At 32.5% G+C, this 17,230-nt stretch overlaps 1 long non-coding RNA gene across 2 annotated transcripts in view; it reads left to right on the top strand.

Moving 5' to 3' along the window:
- The window catches only part of LOC111091751, a 117,590-nt gene that overhangs the window by 97,913 nt on the left and 2,447 nt on the right, over window positions 1–17,230 (top strand). The window lies entirely within an intron of this gene.

The raw sequence follows: 17,230 nt of genomic DNA, 5'->3' as shown, positions 1-17,230 counted from the left end.
TTAGTCCTCACAAATTTCTCAATTGTGTTGATATAAATATAATATTTAATGACTAACCCATTAAAATGTTTAAAAATTATTCTTGATCATACTATTTAGCTTAATATTCATACTTTTGTGCCTAGACCTCTGCTGTGCATGATGAATATACAATTAATTTAAAAAGTAATTTCCTTAATATTGATAGTTCAGATCAACTCCTGTGGTATTTCTCATTTTAAGCTTTGACATGTTTAAGTGTTGCTGATAAAACTTTCTATGAGCAGGTAGGAAAATTGATACTCGGTTTGAAACTTGAGTGTCTAAAGTGTTGAATCTTCTGTATCAAAATCTAAAATATATTGTTTCTACTCACAGTACAAAAATACTTCAGAAATATTAAGATCATAATGCGTTAGTATCAATTTTAATTCCTCTAAAACATGATAAGCTGAATGACCAGTAAGTGGGTACACTTTTATACCCACAAAAGAACTGAACGTATGTTTCTACATTTGAAAATTGAAAAAACTACACATCAAACTAAAATAGCAATTAAGGAAATAGAAGCTGTAAATCAGAATGAAGACTAGATATAGTTAATCTCTTTATCATATCCCTGGGGTTATCGTGTGTAAAGGGAAATATTTTTCAATACTTTTGCTTTGGGGTATAAAACTCTACCATTCTTTCATTTTGTTGTCTACATTTTTATCAACTTTTCTAACAATCAAAAACCTCTTTCTCTTGTTTTATACTCAGAGGATCTGTGTAGTCACTGAGTTTTTCTAACTTCAAAGAGAATGCCTTGTTTATATTCACTTTGAAACAGATGCAAGATAAATAACGAAGAGGTCTATAGTGTAAGCAACATATTTACCTTTGTGAAATATTCAGAAAAACAAAGGAAGAACCCCAAAATATATGAAAAACAATCATATTAATTAGTCCTCAGTGCTTCATTTGAGTTAAGAGCTCAGGGGAATAGGATGTAATAGAATGTCTCTAATATTGAACTATAATCTTTCATGTTGTGAAAAATCTCCACATTTTCACAGACATTTTGTTAGAAATAGCTATCTTTTTACTTCTAATAGAACATTTTGTTGAATTATAAAGAGTTTAAAGTGAAAAAAATAAATTTGATAACTACTATGTTATGAGATTTACATATGTTTTAAGTAACTTTCAAAGATCCTATTGTATAGTATTACTATACCCATGTTTTAATAGAAGGGAACAGGATTTGAGAGTTAGAGCTTCATACAGTTTGCAAGTATGGGGACTACAATTTGTATTTGAAGAGTATCTGACTCCAAATCCCATATTTTTCCCACTATATCATAATGCCACGACATTAATAAATAGAAAGCTTTAACACGTTGCAAGGCTGATTAGTGATAAAGTTACAAAGTTTTATCAATAATCTTCAATTGCCTGGGCCTCCAACAATGTTATGGGTCCTCTGTTCACATAGTAATATCTTTCCAAATTTGCGAAATTACAATATGTTGATATAATTAGTTTTCATTTAAATTTTGTGGGTGGGAATCACCCAAAATAAAATGTATCCCAATCTCTGTGTTTCTAGGACAAATTCATAACAATGCTACAAAAAGTGTATGCATCTGCATGAAGTTGCTTGGTTTCTTCACATATATTAAGACATTTCAGGTTTATCTCCAATGACTGAAATTTTGCATAATTAAAACGTTTCAATTCAGAGGTCTTGTTATTACAACCTACACTAAAGATATTACATTTAGAAGAAGAAATTATATATGGGAAAACCTAGGAGATATTGAAAGATTCAACTTTTTTCTTATATGCACACATATTTATGCACATATGTATACATACCCACAAGCATATGGCATGCACATTGACAGGCAGAGCAGAAAGAGCATGGATCTTGCTGACAAAGCCATGAAGTCTATACAATGACTTTGATATCAGATGGAGAAACAAAATCCAAGTTGAACCAAATATAATGGAAGGCCACAGATATTACTAAATAATGTAAGAAAAGAGATGCACAAAAATGCTCATGGCTGTATATGGCCAGAATCCAAGGCAAGAACATGAATGTTAACCTAAGTGAATTAGAAACTTTTCATTAAGCTATTCCTTTGGCCTCAGAGGTGGCACAAGAAATTGAGGGGATGATGCTCAGCACCAAAATATGGCAGTGGAAAAATATGTTTTACTTAACATATGTCTAATGTTTATTACATATGCATATCATATATGATTAGAATTTATTCATGAATGTAAATCTATGGAAAGTACTTGGACATCATTGTCCTCTCCTGACTTAGGGGAAAAGCTCTGTTTTTGTTCCCATTGAGTCTGATGCTTGCTGTGAGCTTTTCATATATGGCCTTTATCATGTAGAGGCATGTTTCCTCTAAGCCTATATTGTTGAGGGTTTTTATCATGAATGGGATGTTGTACATTGTTAAATGCTTTTTCTGCATTATTAAAATGATTATATGGTTTTTATCCTTCCTTTTATTGATCTGATATACCATGATATACCATGTTGAGTGGTTTGTGAATATTAAATGAATCCCAGAAATGACACCCACTTCATTGCGGTGAATGATTTTTTTTAATGTGTTGTTGGACTTAGTTTGCTAATATTTGGAGGATTTTTGCATCTATGTTCATCAGAGATTTTTCTTTCTTCTTTTCCTCTGTTTCTCTGTCTCTTGTAGTATCTATAGCTGGTTTTGGTGTCAGGGCAATGTTGGCCTTATGGAACAGATTTGGAAACTAACTTTCCTCTTGTATTATGGAATAGTTTAAGAAGAATAGATATTATCTCTTCTTTAAATGTTTGGTAGAATTCACCTGTGAAGTTCTCTGGTCTTGGGCTTTTATTTCCTGGGAGTTTTTTTGATTACTTATTCAATTTCATAACTAATAATAGGTCTGGTCTAATTTTCCATCTCTTTCTGAATCAGTTTTGGAAAGTTATATTTCTATGATATATCCAGTTCTTCTAGGTTGTCCAATTTTTTGGCAGGTAATTTTTCATAAACTCTTGTAATCCTTTGTATTTCTGTGGTGTGTTGGTTGTTACACAGCAGTTTTTACATAATAAGTAACTAATACACTAGAGATTAGACTACATAAATTTTTCATTTGTCTTTAAAACTCCATGTCTCTCTAAAAATATTTGTTCTGAAATGTATATTATCCTGAGGTTGTTCTTCTATCTTAGTTTACATAATCTATGATTTGCTCCAATGTCCAAATTACTGTAGGGAGATGAAGCATGAGGAGGGAGTACCTCTGCCAATCTTTATCAAGCAAAAAGACTCCTAAGATCTAAGCCAAAAGGAAATTATTGTCCATATTAGGTTTTTTTTTTCAGTCTATATAGTGTTTAATGAATTTTTCTTCTAACAGCTATAAAAACTGCACATTCATCCATCGCTTCAACAAATTAAAGAACTTTTCATATTGAACACATACTATGTGCCAGCTTTATTCTAAGCATATGTAAACACATACGTGTATATGTATGTCTAAATATGTGTACATTTGAGACTATGACATATGCATATATCTGTACATCTATCTATACCTCATAGTCCCTATCCTCATAGAACTTGTATTTAATGAGATATTGAAAGTGTTCTGAAAAGAAGTACAGTGTTATGGTAATCCATAGAAAGGACATCTAATTCTAATTTTGAAACTAAAAGGGTCTTCACAAATTTCTGAGAAACTGAATTTTCTTCAGGAAACTTCAACAACTGAGGCTGGCAAACTGGACATTAAATCTCCTGTATGTGTAGTGAACCAACAAAATATCATTGCCTTCTGTACATAATATAGACGGTGTTTGATAGAAAGACCACTTTTTAAAGATAATGCAGTTTTTGCTTTTAGCAGCTGAGGTCTAGTTGGATAGAAATATCTAAACACATGATATGTATGGTAAAATGAGGATAGTGATAGGGATATGATAATGATGTAAAACTGAAGCTATTACATAGAGATTATAAAATATTTTCACATACTTAAAATATTTGTTAGCTATCAATATGAACCTTGATTTTAGCTTTAATTTTAAAATACTTTTCTATTAAAATTTGCATGATAGATCAATATCATTTGATTATCTCAAAACTCATGCTGGGCAAATATATTGATCCAAATTTTATAATTGATAGAGTACACGACTTGTTCAAATCATATGGGCGGTAGGTTGATGTTTCTGCATATAAACTTAGATCTGATGAATTAAAAGCTATTTTCTTATAAAATGCAAAAAACATATTAACATACAGAGTGTATAGAAACAACTATTATGAGAGATGGCAGTTTTGTACGGATTAAATAAATTCTGACACTTGTCTTACAAGAGAGGAAGATACTATCATGTTAGGTTACGAAATGTTCCTTTAGGTATCAATATACAGGGAGCTCATAATTAATATCTTTTTATATAAAGGAAAAATAAAATAAATTAGAAGTCCTTAGATATTTTTAAGTATAATTATATCCAATCAGAAGTTATTTGCAACTGCTTCTTGTTTTTAACTAAATTGTAAGATGAAGACCCTTAAAATGTGCCCACTTCTAGGCAAAAATTTGTAATTTTGTAAATAAATATTTCAAGTCATTCCATTATAAAAAACATTATTGGTTAGACCAGTTTTGCTCAAATTGAAATAAGTGTTCTTTTACCTAATTAAAATAGTTGATTTTCAATATAAAAATAAATGAAAAGAGCTTTCACCAAGAGGCACTCACTTAAAATAGTTTTGTGGAGTTAAGTGTGTCCATTTAAAGAAACACTGAAATAAAAGTATAACCTTAATTCTAAGGCATAGCCAAAGGCTAAGAAAAGAAAAGTTTAGTAAATGACTCTTATTAATCTAGCTTTAAAATGGATGAATAATATGTTACAACCTCTCTGACATATGGTGAGGTTTGCAGCAAGTTTGGCATAATGGTTTCACTTAATAAACACCTGATTAGCATTGTTTAACAGGTTTGGAGTGCATGAAAACAGTCAAATAGCAACATTCTGTCTAGTTAATTCCTCATTAGCAGACTCACAGTCACTGCATTTGACAGATTGTATACCAGTCTTGACACAAGGTGACCTCTTGCTTGGACCTGTTCATCACCTTCAGTCTGTCATAAATGAAGTCAGTATAAATGTCAGAGTGAATGTGACATCACCAGAGACTTCATCTGATGCCTTGAAGGTTATTATTTTCCCAATATTATTATTGTAGACACAGTGAAAATAGATGTAGCTACAAACATAAATGAGAATGATAAACCAGAAAAAAGTATATATATGAAAGCTTTTGATTAATATATTATTATAAGTTATGTGACCCGTATATAAAATTCAGCAGTATTATTTCAGTTTCTTGACATCAATGTTATTTTGTAAATAATGTTTGAACTACAACCTAAATTGACAGTGGGTTTGGGGTTTAGAAGATGAATAGTAAGCTCAACTAATTTTTAATAATGTTCTTTCTATTTAATATACCATAGCAATATCTTTTCTTCATAGTCTTCTTTTTTTTTAATGAAAGAAAACCAAACATTGAAATAAGGTTGAAGAATTGATCTGGATTAAAAACTAAATATGAAGAAAGCTTTTAAGGAACATGTTTTACGAGAAAAATCTTTGATTGTTAGATCATTGTAAATTCAACATTTCAATGAGAAAATTCTCCAAATTCCGAGGAAATACTCATTTACCATTTTTGTCATCTTTGATAAATTATCTCTACTAAAGAGCCCCTTTTGAATCACAAAATCAATTATACAATTGTACAACATTTATATTCTTCTCCTTGACAAGAAGAAATTGAACCGGTTTCAATTTATCTGAACAAAGCCTTGATTAATGCAATGTTATTATAAACAAAACAAAATAGGTATAATGCATTCTTGCTTTTTCCATCCCTTTGTAAATATTTATATTACTCTAAAACTTAAAACCTAAAATGTCTTAAAATCAGAGAGTACATATTGCAAAGAAAGAAAATAATCATTTGATAAAGGCCAATTTTAGTGCATAGAAAGAATTATGTTCCCTATTGATTTGGAACTTTTTTTAAGTTATCAAAAAAATTAAAAATCTTGTTTTCTTTGTAAGAAACAACTTTTAAGGCATGGACATTAACAAGACAAATTTTAAAAACCTTATATTTTGTAGAGATTATTTTATTTTATTTTTTTTAATAAATATATATATATATATTTTTTAATTCTTACTTATTTATGATAGTCACAGAGAGAGAAAGAGAGGCAGAAACATAGGCAGAGGGAGAAGCAGGCTCCATGCACCGGGAGCCCGACGTGGGATTCGATCCCGGGTCTCCAGGATCGTGCCCTGGGCCAAAGGCAGGCGCCAAACCGCTGCGCCACCCAGGGATCCCTGTAGAGATTATTTTAAATTATATTTTACATGAAGGCTTTTTCTAGCCTTATGCTTACAATTTTAAATAAAACGGTTATAATTATAATTACTTATAATAATTAAGATAAACAGTTGCTGAGTATCTTTTATATCCTCTTTTATTGTGTGTGTCTTATTTAATTGGATATATTTTCTGATGCACTAATTTTGAGGAATTTAGCAAAGGAATCACAGTAACCAAGGAAGATAATTCCAAGAATGTATGAAGAAATTGGGAGTTAGTCTAACTCACTTTAGGTTTGAATTGATTCCATACATCAGTTTTTCCTTGTAAGCTAGGCCTTTAATACCTTACCATATCAAATCTTGGTATAGATCTTGAGGTCTTCAACAGGGGAGGAAAGTGAAGATCAAAAAAATTAAGCAGCTTGCCCAAAGTCCTGCAGCTAGTAAATAAGAAGTTGAGATTTTAAACTGAGCTCTGTTATTTCAAGTCATAGCTACAGTACACCTAGACATTGGTACCATCCTGTTACAACTCCATGACACATTCCTTCCACATCTCCTTCATAGCTCATTCTGTGCTACAAATTTTTTGTCTGTTTACTGTATATTTTTCTTTCAATAGTAGTCTCTCTATAATTGCTTCTTTGCTAGGTTTACATGCATAAAAATATATATAGTATAAATGTAGATTTATTTTCTAAATTTTATATGTATAAATATATATAAAATATAAATGTAGATTTATTTTCTAAATTTAATTTCTAAATTTTATGTTTTTATCTTATTTATAATTTATAAATGTCTTCCATTGAATCAACATCTTTCATTGTCATAATTAATTAGGTGTAGTCCATTTTCCTTTTATCCCCAAACTAATTGCAAGTGATTCAATATACTGGTATACAATTTTCTTAATAATCTATGATTTATCACTTCAGGGGCAGCTGATCTATAAATGCTCATTTTTTCAAGTACAATATTCCCTTATCTGCCTTTGTCAAATGTCATTCTTGAATGCTTTTCATTATTTTCTAATTGTCCAAATGTATTTTGTACATTTTTATTGTCAAAGGTTTACCTGAAGCAGGGAGTTCAGAATATGAAGCAATGCAGATCCATTAATAATTTTATACACCGGCTTTATTAATTGTCTTTATTATCATGTTAGTAGTTATTTCCTAAAAATCAAGAGAAATTTATACTTAAAAATCTCTTAAAACTCACCTTTTAAATGCTTCCCCAAATTCTTGTGAAATTGAATGAAAATAGGCAAATCCCCTTTTGTATTTGTTATAAGAAATGAACATTTTAAAAATAGAACTTCAAGAATTGGCCTCATTGTGCTGATACTAGCCAGAAGCTTAAGGGGAAGAGAGCAAACTGTCTTGTTGATATTAAGTAAATTTTCTTAGAGATAATCTACTGTATTGGTTTCCATCATTATAGTCCTTGTCATAGCTTCATTTACTTTGGAACTTTGGATGACAATATTTAAGAATTAAGCACAAACCAAAATAAACAGACATCCCCCCTAAAATAAAACCACACAAACCTTTTTGGTAAAATTACTCTCTGCTTTCCCTTATTTTTCAGGAAAACTTGAGAGGCCACCCCTGACCTAGAGAAGATAGCCACTCCTGTCCCCTAACTTTTTTTTTTTTTTTTTTTTTATTTTTTTTATTGGTGTTCAATTTACTAACATACAGAATAATACCCAGTGCCCGTCACCCATTCACTCCCACCCCCCGCCCTCCTCCCCTTCTACCACCCCTAGTTCGTTTCCCAGAGTTAGCAGTCTTTACGTTCTGTCTCCCTTTCTGATATTTCCCACACATTTCTTCTCCCTTCCCTTATTTTCCCTTTCACTATTATTTATATTCCCCAAATGAATGAGAACATATAATGTTTGTCCTTCTCCGACTGACTTACTTCACTCAGCATAATACCCTCCAGTTCCATCCACGTTGAAGCAAATGGTGGGTATTTGTCATTTCTAATAGCTGAGTAATATTCCATTGTATACATAAACCACATCTTCTTTATCCATTCATCTTTCGTTGGACACCGAGGCTCCTTCCACAGTTTGGCTATCGTGGCCATTGCTGCCCTAACTTTGTATAAACTCAGAGTTATTTTATATATCTGGAACTATTCATTCCAGAATAACAATAAAATCTCAAGCTTGTTTTAGACTATAGGCTTGTTCCTTATTTCTTCCAGTCATTATTCTGGTATTTTTGGTGTATCTGATCCATGTTTCTTGTGCTGATCAGATCTGGGCAGAATTAATCAAATATCTTGGTCCATTCTTAGTCTCCCTCTCTATTCTCTTTCCTTCTTACTTTTTTTTCTTTGTGTTTTTTATCTTCCTTGTAAAATTAGAGGCTATGCTATGGAATTACTTTGATTTTTTTCCCCCTTGGGTTCAGTATTAGGACCTGTATATAAACTGGAATGCATATTGTTGCTTTAATCACTAAATTAAATTTTATTTAAAATGCTCACTTTGCTTATTTTCTTAGGTATCATTTGGTTAAATTAGGGCCCCAGAACGTTTTTATGAAGCTTGCATCTCCTCAATTTATGGGCTGACTAAATACAAACCATTGGATTTCCGTTTGCCAAGAAATTACATAGGACTTCAGTAGTTGCTTTAGGAAAATTGCACAAAACATTTGCGAAATTTGGATGATTCACATGTTTGAAAAATACTAAGTTCAAAAAATTTTGGCAGAGACGTATGTGGAAAGGCCTTTGAAATGAGGTGAACCATTTCTGAATCTTATGATTGTACAGACTGAGCCATTTATGGCAGGATGTGTATAATGCATCATGAGTATTATGAAATATTACTCATTTCTAATTCATTACAAAAATACTTTCCTAAACTTGCATATGTGATGGATGGCAAGAAACCAGGTATTCACATCTAATTATAAAGGTTTTTCTTTGTGCTAAAATGGACTCTATTTATCTATCAGTGCAATCAATCCATGCATTTTTCTTTATGTCTGTCACCGTACTACCTAAGCACTTAGCAAAGAGATTAAATTAGCCAAAAAGTGTGGAGTGGGATGTTTTCCTTGTCTTTACTACATTTATCTAAGCCAACCTAAAGCTAAGCAGACTGTGACTAATATTGGAAGCCTTATTCTTATCGCAGACAGAGTTGTTTTCATTCTTGTTATTATTAATTGGTTGAATGCCAACAATATATTCAGCACAGGACATAATTGCACAATATGTTCTTTTTCCTCCAACCTAGAAAGGAATCAACTGCTTTCATCTACTAACACTGATGCCAGAGTGACGAATGCCTCTTGATAACCCCAGTTTCCTATTTTGCCTCTCTTCGTGGACCTACTTCCCTCACCAGTTTCTTTACAAAAGAAACCCATTAGTTGTTTCTTAATTTTATTAGCAAAAGATTTTAGGGGGAAAACACATAACTATTCTCTTTTTCTAATTATATTTTAATTTTTCAGGGCTTTTAAAAATTATTTTTAATTTCATAATTGAACATAGAGTGTTATTAGTATTAGGTATAGAATATAGTGATTCAACAATTCTGTACATTACTCAGTGTCAAATGTTGAGGCATAAAGAGCAAATATATTTGTCTGAAGGTAATATGCGCTTGCAGTTTCTAGTCATACATGTCTGAAAAAACATTAATATACGTATTTAACTCTTAAAGCGTATCTATGATATATGTTAAAAAGGTATAGATTATGGATACAAATTTCATTTCTGATACCCCATACATACCATAAGATCTTCAGAGATCAATGTTCATATATCCCTTTTTCTCAAAGAAGTTATTATTATTAATATTTTATATATTTCACTCTGATTCTGTGTTCATACTCTAAGAAAGAAAAGGCTATTTTTATTTCTTTTGGTTTAGTTTCAGAGCTGCTTTCCTGGAAGGACTCATGGGTTTTTGATTTTTGTCTTTACATTTAAGCTATGTAACTTCTTGAGAATTGTATTTATTACATGTAAAACAGATTTGTTAAAAGTAGGAAAAATGTATTACATTTGTTTCATTTATATACACAAATATTACTTTAAACAATTTCATATTGACTGTACATGGTCCTGGCCCTTAGTAAATTGAAATTTTACTTTCCTTCTACATATTAAATTTAGTCCAGTGGAAATTCAGGCTGGATGGATTCACAGGGAGTCAGTGGCTACCAAATTTAGGAGATGGGAACTATGAATAGGATCAGAAAGGCAAACTTTACATTAGATAGAAACTCATGAGTCAGGAAGATACTCCTGAAGATTTGGCTCCAGTGATACCCTGGTACAGTACAGGACCTGGAAGAGGCCCCATAAAGGAATTGGTGCAATAGCATATATTATTGAGCAAAACAAAATTTCTAATTTTAATATATTGTAGTGACTTGAAGATGGAGCACAAAGGAGGAACTGAGTGAAAACATTCAATGAGAGTTTTATAATAGGAAATCTGTAAAAGAAACTATAATATATGACAGAAAATATAAAGTAATATAAAATTACTAATTGCCATAGAAGTTCAAGAAGAACATAAATCACTTAGCTGGCATAATCATAGAACTCATCTACTTAAACTGGGCTGATAGGAAGAAATGAGTTTTAGCAAGTAATAATGTTTGTAACTTTCTATGACTGCAATAAAATTGATTTTTAGGTGAAATTTTCCTAAGATTGCAAAGATAATTCTCTAGCTTAAAGTAGGAATAACAAAATCACGTAAAAAACTTAATTTGGGGAAGAAAATCTACTCAGTGTTTTTTGCAGGTAAACAGGAATTAGAATCTAAAGGATGCCAAAATATAAATCTTTCATATCTCCATATTTTATATAAATTTCAGCATTTCACACAACTTCTGAATCATTGAGACATCAAAATATAAAAAAATAGCATTTCTTATCTATTTCAGTACTTAGATCAGTTTTATTTTCTATAAGTTCTTTAATTGAAGTAGAAGTTTAATCATCAGAAGTTTTATGCTTGGAGTCCTAGTATCCTTCTTCAGAAATTGTTTTATTATACTTCTATTTTATAGTATTTTTTAGTAGAGGGGAAACCAAGGAACATGAGCATTAGATTAATGTTAAGTGCTTAGAAATTCTGGTTTATAAATCTTAAATTTTTAAAAGCATTAGAAGTTTATCATGATCATTCAAATCTTGGGCAGATGCAGAGGTCATAAGAGACTCTTTCCCACAAAACTATGAAGAAACCCAGACGGAAGATGATCTGTCATCTTTGACTTCTAAAACATGATGGTCATCTACCAATTTGCCAATTACCAGATTGGAAAAAAAGAGGATTTTAGGGTAGTTTTATGGGCCAGGCCCTGCTGTGGTACACATCACTTTCGTTCCTGTCGTTCCTGCTCCTTAAGGCTAAGAGGTCAGTCACATGTCTATACCTGCACGTTTGGCTTAGAAATAGGGCTAGCTGGGTATTCAAGTTGAAGGGGAAAAAATGTAGATTTTGTGACAACAAGCATTCTCTTTTTCCGGCCACTTTCATGATTACTAAAATATATGCCTAGTTTCCCACACAGAAAAATCAATCACCTAGTCTCTGAGGAAGTTAATACAAAGTGAATAACTGCATACAGCTCAAAATCCAGAATCTCCATAATTCCTCATGGCTGAAGATCCATAAACTAGACCAGTTACCTGCCCCCATTTCCCTCCTAACACACAACTGAGGAACAAATATGGAAAAGTGCATACACAGTAAACTATATGTGTTCCATTTTGAAACAAGGAATAATAAGAGTCATAAAATTGTGCTGGACACATAGCCTCCTGGCATTGTGAAGACCTTTTTTTTCCCAGAGAACATTCCTTTGTTGTACCCAGATTCTGCTGTAGTATAAACTCTCTTACCAGTTTTTCTCTTTTGTCCCCTAGTTCCTGCCTACTGGGAGGTCCTATCTCATCCATTGCCTCCTAACAGCCACATCTGACGTAGGTACTGGGCATGTGTTCTCCTTGAGGGCCTCACAGCTTACGTGATCTGCTTTCTTCTGATGAGAGTTTGCAAATCAAAACTTGATTTGCCCACACAGGCTTTCTCACCACACAGTCAAGGAAATACACTCCCCCACCTAGTAACTGGAATGCTTTTGACCAATTTGCTTCAAGGCAGTTCCTGGACCTATGAACAGACCCAAAGCATTTTACTTGGCCTCGTTCTTAAATATGACTTCTTTGCTTCTCTCTCTCTCCTCATCCTGGTGAAACATGGGTAAGAGATTTTAATGGGAAGGTACCAATTTCCACTAAGCATCTGATCTTTGCTCAAGGGGTGGATTCCTGTTTACTTTTTAAGTTGAGAGGTCTTTATGGAATTTGTCACAAATCTTCCTTAGACTTATATCCTACTATTTAGAATCCAGAGCTGCTGATTCTTCTAACCCTGAGAGTTTCCAGTTTTGTGACTATTCTTTGTTCCCTTTCATTTTTGTTTGCAATCTGGTCAATTCTTTTTTTTTTTTAAATCATTTCTTTCTTGCAATATTTTGCTAAAAACAAGAAAGAATGATATATAATACCATTTTGACTCTTACGAACATTTTCCTCTAGAGCCACAGGTTTGGTAAGTACTTGTCCTTCTTTCAAATTGTTAGTAGCAATAGTTACACCAGATGTTATGCAAAAGTACAGCAAACCCCTCAAGCTTTCCAGTCTACTATGTGATCTTGTTGTCTGCTGTCTGCCTTTCAAAATACAACATAATTCAACATTGATTGTTTTTACAACAATATATTCTATTTAAGGTACAAACTTCTGTATCAGTCAAAATAATGATAGCAATTCTTACATATAATAGGTAAAAATAATAGCTCAAATATTGTGAGTTTATTTCTTGCTGATATAATAGTTCTAAGTGAGCAAAAAAGACAGCAAGGCCAGGCAATTCTCCTCCACACTATCAATCAGGAACTTATGAAGGTTAGGCCATTTCCAACATTTGTCTTCATATTTTATTTTGGTAATCTTTACAGCAGCCAGCTGGAAAGGAAACAGAGCATGGATAAGAACATAGGGAAATCTGTGGTAGCCCTGAAATTGGTATTCATCACTTTTCACAGTATTGGCTAGATCTCAGGCACATGGTCATACTTTACCACCAGTGACTCTGGAAAATGTAGTCTAGCTCTGTCCCCTGGCAAAATTTGTGATCAGTCTTAGATATATGGTGAATTAAGTGAAACTTGGACTTTAGCCTGTCTGCCAACAACTTATTTCATAATAAATCTGTGAATTATAAAACTCAAAAGCAAAATAAATACCTTGTAGTAGACCATATCAAGTAGTTATACTCACTAGTTTGTGGAACTATACAAAAATTATCAGTCTTATTTCCAAGTTATTGTATAAATGTGGTAGCACGCTCTGTCATTTCCATCAGCACATTATAAAACATCAATAAACAGTGATTCAATGGTAGATTGCAGTAACTTCCAGGCCTCTAGCACTTTAGGTTTTACTACTCCCTGAAATAATTGAAACTTACTGAAGTAAAGTGTATTGGCTTTCTGTTCAAGTATCATCATCAACTTTTGAACATATCCATATTTCCTTAGGAAGAAACCTCTTCCTTCTCAAGCTCCTTAGGTGTATAGGCTGAAAAAATTATTCTTTAATATGTGGTCCTTTTATTGCAGGGAGAGCATTGCCTATAATTTTAAGATAGTTGAATAGATTGCAATTTCAATTTAGATATTAGAGGAAAACCTTCATTATAGCAATGAACTCTCATTCTGTTGGTATAAAGGATGTCCCTGACAAATTATACTTTTTCCTCCATTAAAATGATTCTGAAAACTTCCAGACTGGTGGAAAGTACTATTCTGTTGCAGTTGATATGAAATGGGCTTTTTAAAGTGCCATTTTTCTGCTTAACAAAATCAATAGTCTTTATTATATACAATAAGCATAACCTGCTGCCATTTCCCAGATCAATAAAATCTCCTCTTCCTTTTTGATATTCAAGTGCCTTAGAGACAATGTAGCCATTTGAATATTAATTCTGCTAGTGGAGCCTATGTCTTTATTAACTCTTAAGTCAGCAACCTGTATCTAAATTTCTATTGAAAGTAAAATGGTAAGCCTATTTGGGAAAAAAAAGTTATAGATATTAAATATTTACCATGTTCACTTGATCCAAAGCTGTGTGTGTGTGTGTGTGTGTGTGTGTGTGTGTATTTTGAGATCATTATAGAGGTTCTACTTGTTCATAATCAGAAGTGGTATTCCTGGTTGCCTGCTTTGGACATGATAATCAACCACCCCTTCATTTAGATTAACTAAACAAAATGCATTCTGGATTCATTACTTTTTCCTCTTAAAGATCATTTCTTAATTACAGCTTCTATGTCACTGTCACAGAGTAGGGTACACTATGGACAATACTAATATGTGAATTCAAAACACTTGCTAGCTTCATTCAGGTCAGAGAAAAACTCCATTGCTTTGTTTTTCTCTTATTTACAGAGCTCACCAGCTTATTTATATTGTTTGGATTTCAAAAAGCAGGATGTGTGTTAAGTTAAAGGAATTAGCTAAATATATTCTATTAAAATACTACGCAGGATTTCTCACTCATGTTTCCTCAAAGAAACCATTTGGTCTTTGCAGCATATATGTATTCTTGAATTCTTTTATGCTGGAATACTTTCTTTCTTAGCAAGATTCCAAATTCACTCATTTGAAATGTATCTGATGTGTAAGTATATGACATTTAAAATTAAATGTGTTGTTTTTTAGGTCTGATAAATAATGTAAAAAAGCAGTCTAGTAAATTCAATGTGTAGATGAATAAAGTGAGATATATAGGGACTAGGCGACTTATTGATGATCAGTTACTTTAGAAGACAAGGACTAGAAAATATTTCCTCTGTATCTCAAGCTGATACATTTTATATCATCAGATATATTTTTTTATGGAAAACATATTCACCATATAGAAAATAACCCTTCTCTAGAAATGTATTGTTGAACATTCCTGTTCAAGTTTAGAGCCACCTGACAGATGGACACAGGAAATAGATTACTGGATGTAGAATTACTAGCATTACAATAAATTCAAGTTGGATGTATGTTTTTATATGGATTTAAATGAGTTAATAATTTCTATGGCTCCTAAATAATATTTTCTTACCAAATATGGCATTAGTGTCTACATTTTAACATCATAATTTTCATTTTATAAAGAATCAAAGTATGGTAATGAAGCTTTCAACTAAAGAGCCTTTTGAAGTGTGGGGAGGGAATATTTGACATCTCAGTTACTCAGGGATGCTATTGTTACTTAATATCTGAGTGCTGAGTGATAATGTCCTCTAGTGCTTGAGTCATTCCCGTATATAAATAAGATACTAGTTGAGAACCAGCTGTGAAAGGAAGCAGCTTTTTTTTTTTTTTTTTTTTTGAAATGCTCACTTAAGGCCAGAGTGAGGAAGTCATATGTTAGGCCTATCCACTCGGGGCAGAGTACAAAGGTAGGTGCTCCCTATCTCATGGCAGGGAGATCCAAAATGATGAGAAAGACATGAGTGGAAATGAGAGTATCTGCCCATGCCCCCAAATTCACCAGTCAGGTCATGAATATACGACTGGAAGCTCTGTTGTTCGTCCTCTGGAGAACAGTGGAAAGAAGTAGCTTTTTATATTTGTCTTTTCTTCATTCTTTTTTCACCCTTTTTCTTTTTTTCCTAGTCCCTCCCTGTCTTGCCCTATCTCTCCATTTTAGTGATCATAAAATATTTGTTCTTATGAGGAATTGCAAAATAAATAAGCTATCATAGATTTGTTAACCTTAACCATGATTGATATTTCTGGGGGCCTATATTGGTGATGCCTTAGCCATTTGCTAATCTTCAGTACCATAGCATTGGAGAATAAAGATTTAAACTATATCATTAACAAACATAAGGAGAAATGGACAATATAAGAAGGGAAAGAGACAATTATTGAATATCTTTAAATGCCTTTATATTTTGTAAGGTGAAAATGGAAATCTGACCTTGTGTATCGCATTTAGGTGAGCCACAAAAAAAGCATTAGAGACAATGTATCAAATATTCATTGAATGTAGGGCATCACTGCCATGCAATAAGCATGTATGATAAATTGACAAAAGAAAGCACATGCTTTGGGATCCCTGGGTGGCGCAGCGGTTTGGCGCCTGCCTTTGTCCCAGGGCGCGATCCTGGAGACCCGGGATTGAATCCCATGTCGGGCTCCCGGTGCATGGAGCCTGCTTCTGTCTCTGTCTGTGTCTCTGCCTCTTTCTTTCTCTCTGTATGACTATCATAAATAAAGTTAGAAAAAAAAAAAGCGCATGCTTAGCAATATGATTGAGAGAAACTAAGTTTATTAGATTTTGTACTATTGTAATAGGTTACATTGTGTCTCTAGTCTTTATTTGGTTCTATCATTCGCTTTACCATTACCATTAAATATGAAAACCCCACCAGAACAAATGTTCCTGAGTACATAATCAAAAAGTTTTATTTCATTTTAGTCTCTGAACAGAAGCCACCATGATTTCACTGAAACAAGTATTAGAACCCTTTTAAGCATGTTAAGGAGAACAAGAAAAAAAAAAAATCCTGAACTTCCACCTAAGTGTTCCATTATTGTCCAATTGTGGAAGTCTAAAAAGTAAAAGTACTTCTTTATAAACTTTTTTTTTTTTTTTTTTTTTTTTTTACTTCTTTATAAACTTGAATGAACCTTGTTCTAAAGAATCAGTAGAGGAGGAAGTTGCAAAAGAATTTTCTTCAGAGTATTGCAAAAATTTGAATCTCCTTAATATTGTTA

This window comes from Canis lupus, chromosome 22 (assembly GCF_011100685.1).
Source record: "Canis lupus familiaris isolate Mischka breed German Shepherd chromosome 22, alternate assembly UU_Cfam_GSD_1.0, whole genome shotgun sequence".
NCBI classification, from domain to species: domain Eukaryota; kingdom Metazoa; phylum Chordata; class Mammalia; order Carnivora; family Canidae; genus Canis; species Canis lupus.
Note: the sequence above shows the minus strand (reverse complement) of the source record. Positions and strands in the feature narration are given on the sequence as shown.